Source organism: Macaca thibetana, chromosome 10 (genome assembly GCF_024542745.1).
Source record: "Macaca thibetana thibetana isolate TM-01 chromosome 10, ASM2454274v1, whole genome shotgun sequence".
Classification (NCBI taxonomy): domain Eukaryota; kingdom Metazoa; phylum Chordata; class Mammalia; order Primates; family Cercopithecidae; genus Macaca; species Macaca thibetana.
Window position 1 is genome coordinate 26,404,022 of NC_065587.1, and position 6,494 is coordinate 26,410,515.

The following is a 6,494-nucleotide window of genomic DNA, read 5'->3' on the forward strand; positions in this document are numbered from 1 at the left end:
AGTTATGTTCCAAGGTTTCTATGAGGACTAAATGAGAGAACTTACTAAAAATAAATTGCATTCAATATATGTTTATTGTGCCATTATCTTCCTACTCCCTTTTTAGGGTTTATGAATCAAGTCTCATAGAAGTTTACATCACTTGCCAAATGCAAACTGTTTCAGAATCAGCAAGGACCCATGATTTTTATTCTAAAAACTGCTTTGTAAAATGTGGGATAAATGATCGGTGCCATTATCCAGTCCAATTTGTTTATTTTACATCAAAGAAATCTGAGTCACAGAAGGCTTACTGTATCAGCCCATGGCCAGGCCATTAGGTTTTGAGTAGGTTGGAAATTGTGATGATACCTACTTTTGTATTTTGAGATGTATTGATATTGTAAGTACAAAAATGATGATTTGATAACAGCACAGAGTGTGATAATCCAGCAAAATACATTATATTTTGAAATAGTGAAGAATATTATTGGCTTGGTTTTTTGTTTTAAGAGAAATATTGCATCTCACATTTGCCATATTTAAAAATACATACATATATACTCAAACATTTATTTTTTCTCCTCTGAATAGTACCAGGTCATCTAACACAGGTGATGTTCAGAGGAGAAAAAAATATATGTTTGAGTGAATGTGTATTTTTAGAAGATTAATATTTTAAAATAATTAATGAAATTAAAGAAAACAGTGTTGCATAGTTTAATCCATGCTTTCCGTAAGGATTAACCTACATGTTTATATTTCAAAGCAAATAAGCAAAACAAGACAAGATAAAAACTGTTTATTCTTGGAGTATATGGCTGATCAATCTTAAGTGCTAGATGCATTTTCTAGCATTCATTAACCTTATCCTCTTACAAAAATTCCTATAGGATGAACTGATAATTTAGAATCTATTACTTGCCCAAAAGTGACACTTCTTGCCCTGGTGAAAGAACTAGATATGCAGTTATTTGAGAAGTAAAATAACTCAACACATCTTTACAGAAAATGTGTTCTGAGAAGAAATAATGTTGTTAATTAAAAGTAAATTACTGAAGTATTCACCAGCTTTTCATGGCTTTATTTAAACAATAAATAATAAATTAGAATTGGCTTATTTGTAATACAAGTTTACAAGTAACTATATGTAGGAAGATTTATAGAAAGCACCTTAATTAGACCGACAATTATAAAATGATATGAAAGGTATTTTACAATAAATATTTACTAGTCAGAATTTTCACTTATAACTTGCTATTACAAAAATAATTTGATACAAGAGAGCAAATTTAGAGGAAAAGCTTTATTCACATGGTAAGCGTTCTTTTTTTTTTTTTTTGAGACGGAGTCTCGCTGTGTCACCCAGGCTGGAGTACAGTGGCGCGATCTCGGCTCACTGCAAGCTCCGCCTCCCAGGTTCACGCCATTCTCCTGCCTCAGCCTCCAAGTAGCTGGGACTACAGGCGCCTGCCACCACGCCCAGCTAGTTTTTTGTATTTTTAGTAGAGACGGGGTTTCACCATGTTAGCCAGGATGGTCTCGATCTCCTGACCTCGTGATCCACCCGCCTCGGCCTCCCAAAGTGCTGGGATTACAGGCTTGAGCCACCGCGCCCGGCCATGGTAAGCGTTCTTAAAGGAATTTTTATAAGAATTATTGCAGATATTTTTGAACTTAAAGTTAATAATTGTGTTAAAATATTTATAAAATGAAATTTATCATCTTAGTAATGTTTAAGTGCGCACTGTTCAGTAGTGTTAAGCTTGTTAGTGTCACTGTGCACTCAGTCTCCAGAACTCTTTTCATCTTGCAAAACAGACTCTGAGCTCATTATACAACTGTTCATTCCCCTCCCACCCTCAGCTCCTGGCAATCACCCTTCTTTCTGTCTCTAACTTTAGGTACCTCATGTAAGTGGAATTCTACAGTATGTGTCTTTGTGACTGGTTTAACGTAGCGTAATGTATTCCATGTTGTTGCATGTGTCCGAATTTTGGTCCTTTATAAGGCTGAATACCATGCCATTGTGTATCTATGCTATGTTTTGTTTATCTGTTCATCCATTGGTGGTTACTTGGTTGTTTCCACTTTCCAGCCATTGTGAATGCTATTGCTGTTAGAAATACTGTGTGATTCTGCTTTCAGCACTTATGGATAGATTCCCGGAAGTAGAACTGCTGGATCATATGTTGATTCTGTATTTAGTCTTTTGAGAAACTGTCATATTGTTTTCCACAGTGGCTGCACCATTTTAGATTTCCACCTATGGTGCACAAATGTTCCAAGTTCTCCACATCTTCAATAATACGTCTTATTTCTTATTTCCTAGATTATCCACCTGGGGACTGATGTCTAGATGGAGAATGACAGTCACCTGCAACCTTGTATTCTCCTGAGGTATAGCTGTGAAACTGGGTAGTGAAGTTTACTTAGAGTCCACTGTCTGCCTGGGGCCTGATATCCACCTGGTCCTGATGAAAACGTGGGACCTGGTATTTACCTAGGGCCTAGGAGTCTACCTGGGGCTTGATTTCAGCTGGGGCCTGAAGTTCTCCTAGTACCTGGTGTCCACCTGAGGCCTGGGTGTCAACCTGGGACCAGATGTCCCCCTGGGGCCTGAGTGTTTCCCGGTGCCTGAAGACTTCTGGGTTTAGATGTCCACATGGGACCTAGATGTGCACCTGGGGCCTGATGTTCACCAGGGACCTGATGTCCATTTGGAGTCAAGTGTGCAGCTGAGGCTCCATGTCCACCTGGAACCCAGGTGTCCATCAGTGGCCTGGTTTTGACCTGGAACCTGGGCATTTACCTGGGGTCTAAGTGATCACTTGGGCCTGACATCCACTTGGGTTTTGGTGTCCAGCTGGGTCCTTACGTCCACTGGGTTCCTAGATATCTTCCTGAGGTCCAAATGTCCTGTAGGGGCCTGGTTTCTGCCTGGGGTGGGGGTATCTACCGTCTTGCTGCTGTTTACCTTGGTGTCCCAGGTATCCACCTGGGGCCTGGTGTATACCTGGGGCCTATGTCCACCTTGGACCTGTTGTTTCTTTGTGACTTTGGGTGCACCTGTGCCCTGGGTGTCAGCCTGGTACCTATTATCCACCTGGGGCCTCCGTAGCCACCTGGCACCTACTGGTCCCTTGAAGCCTGGTGTTCTGGGTCCTGATGTCAACCTGGGGTATAGGTATCCTGTGGCTTAGCTGTTCATATGGGACCTAATGACCTCACATATGGGGCCTGGGTGTTTACCTGGGGTTTGGGCAGTGTCCAGCATGAGGCCTGATGTTCACCAGGGGCCTAAGTGTTCACCTGTGTGCCTGGGGTGCACTGGCTTCCTGCTGCCTACCTGGGGCCTGGGTGTTCCCCTGGAGCCTGTGGGTATTAGTTGGTAGCCTGATACCACCTGCGGCCTGGGTGTTCACCTGACTCTGGGTATCAGCTGGGAGCTTGGTACCACCTGCAGCCTGATGTCCACCTGGAACCTCATCAGGCTGCCTGGTCTCTGGTGTCCATCTGGGGACTGGGTGTCTACTTGAGACCTGGTGTCTGCCTGGGGCACAGTGTTCACCCAGTGGCTACTGTCTACCTAGGGCCTGTTGTCTACCTTGAGACTGGGTGTTCACCTGGGGCTTGATACTTACCTGGGGGCTGATGTTCACCTGGAGCCTGGTGTCTACCTGAGGCCTCATGTCTATTTGTATCTTGGTGTCCTTCTGGGACCTGGTGTCTGCCTGGGGCTTGGTGCCCTTCCAGAGACTGGATTTTCACCTTGGACCTGTTGTCGAAGTGCGTCCTAGATTTCCACGTGTCATCTGGTATGTACCTGGGGCGTGTTGTTGTTCTTGGGCCTGGTATTTACCTGGGCCCTGGATGTCAATCTGATACCTGCTGTGTAGCTGGGGTGTACATAGCCACCTGGGGCCTGGTTGTCAATTTGAGGTCTGTTGTCCTCCTTGGACCTGATTTCAGCCTGGGGCCTAGTGTTTATCCGAATTTTTGTATCCTTGTGAAGCCTAGTGTCCTTCTGGGGTCTGAGTGTCCATGTGGGGCCTGATGTTCACCAGGGTCTTATTTATGGGCCTTGTGTCCAACTGGATTTTACTGTCCACCTAGGGCCTGCTATTCACCTGGTCCCTGGAATTCTTTTTGCCCTGCTGTTCATCTGAGGCCTGGATGTCAACCTGGGACTGAATGTCTACCTGGGGCCTGAGTGTCCACTGGGGCCTGATGACTTCCTGGGGCCTGGATGTCCACATTGGATCTAATGCCTGGACATCTGGGGTTTTGGTGTCCACTTGGGGCCTGGGTGTTCACTCAGGGCCTGATGTTCACCTTAGGCCAGATGTTCACTGGGGGCCCGATGTTCACCAGGGGTCTGGTGTTCATCTGGGCCCCGGTGTCCACCTGGATCCTGGGTGTCAACCTGCGGCCTGGTGTCTACCTGGAGCCTGGTGAACACTAGACATCAAACACCAGGTGGACACTATGTCTTATGCGTATGCCAGTTCCCAGGTGGACTCCAGTTCCCAAATGAACATCAGGCACCAGGTAGACATCAGGTTCCCAGTTAACAAATAGGTTCCAGGTATACACCAGGTTCCAGCTGAACATCAGGCCCCAGGTGGGTGGATCCCCAGGCCCCACATTGACACCTAGGCCCCAGGAAGACATGAGGCCCCAGGTGGATAGTTACGTTCCTGGTGAATGTTAGGCTCCAAGTGGACACCCTGGCTCCAGGTGGATATACGGCCTCAGGTCCCAGCTGGGTGCACACTGGACTTGAGGTATAAATCAGGCACTGGGTTTATACCCAGGCCTCAGTTGGACAGAATGTCACAGATGGAGTTCAGGCCCAAGGAGGATACCAAGGCTTCAGGCAGATACCCAGGCCTCATGTGGATATTAGGCCTCAGGAAAAATAGGCCGTAGTTGCATACTTAGTCTTCAAGTGACATCATAACGCCCCAGGCAGACCGAAGGTTTTAGACTCCAGATGGACATTAGGCCCCAGGATGACATCAAGGCTCCAGGTGGACACCAAGCCCTGGGTAAACTCCAGACCCCAGGTGGACATCAGGCAGCTTGTGGATACCTACACTGCATGCTGATATCTGGCCCCAGGAGAACATCAGGCCTTAAGTGACCACCAGGCCCCCAGGTGGCTATGTAGGCCCCAGGTTGTCTCTCAGGGCCCAGGTGAATACCAGGTTGCAGATGAATAACAGGCCCAAGGTGGACATCAGCCCCCACCCCGTGAACACCAGGTTCCAGGTAGATACCCAGCCAGATGTCCACCTGCAGACTAGAGTTCACCTAGGGTTGGGTCTGATTTCTTCTTGGGGCCTGGGTGTTTTTCTGGGACCTGTAATCTGCTTGGGGTCTGGTATTTACCTGGGGGCAATGGGTATTTACCTTGGGTCTGGTGTCCACCTGGGGTCTGGATATGCACCTGGGGCCTGTGTGTCCACCTGGGGCCTGATGTTCGCCTGGGGCCTTCTGTTTACCAATGGTCTGATTTCCATCTTGAGACTGGGTGTTCATCTGGGGTCTCTGTCCCCCTATGACTTGGTGTCCAACTGGGACATGGTGTCTGATATACAACTTGAGTCCAGTGTCCACTTGGGGCCTGATAGCTACCTTGGGCCTGTTGTTCACATGGGTCCTGGTGTTGTGTTGGGCTCTCATGTCTACTAGGAGCCTGATGTTCTCCAGGGGGTCTTGATCCCCACCTGGGGCCTGAGTGTTTATGTGTGGCCTGATATACTTCTGTGGCTTTGGTTTCAATCTGTGGCCCAATGTTCACCTGGGGCCTGGTGTCCACCTGGGGCGTGGGTTTTCACCTGCGGCCCAGTAATTTACATGTGCCCTGGTGTTTACTGGGTTCCTAGGTGTCAACTTGTGTCTTAGTTTCCACCTTGAGCCTGGTGTTCACCTGGAGCCTGGGTGTCACCCTAGGGCCTGAAGTTCACCTGGGATCTTGTGTTTATCTGATGCTAGATGTTCACTTGGATCCTAGGTATTCACCTGTGTCTGAATTTCACCTGGGGTCTGATGTTCATTTGGAGTGAAGTGTCACGTTTAGTCCTCCTGTAAACCTGGGGCCTGGGTGTCAACCTTGTGCCTAATGTTCATCTGGGGTCCTGTGTCCACATTGGGACTGGCTAGTCGCCTGTTGCCACATGTACACATGGGGCCTGAGTATTTACGTGGGCCTCATGCCCATCTGGGACCTTATGTCTACCTGGGGCTTAGGTATACTTGTTAGGCCTGATGCCTACCTGGGTTCTGATATCCATGTCGGGCCTGGTGTTCACGTGGGGCCTGGTGTTCTGATAACTAGTTGGGGCTTGGGTATCCTCCTGGGGCTTGATGTTCTCCTGTGACCTGGTGTGCAACTGGGGCCTGGGTGTCAGCTTGGCATCTGAGTTCAGTATCCACTTGGGGCCTGGTATTTAGTTGGGGCCTGATGCTCACCTGAGGCCTGGGTATTTAGGTATGGCTTGTGATCTTTC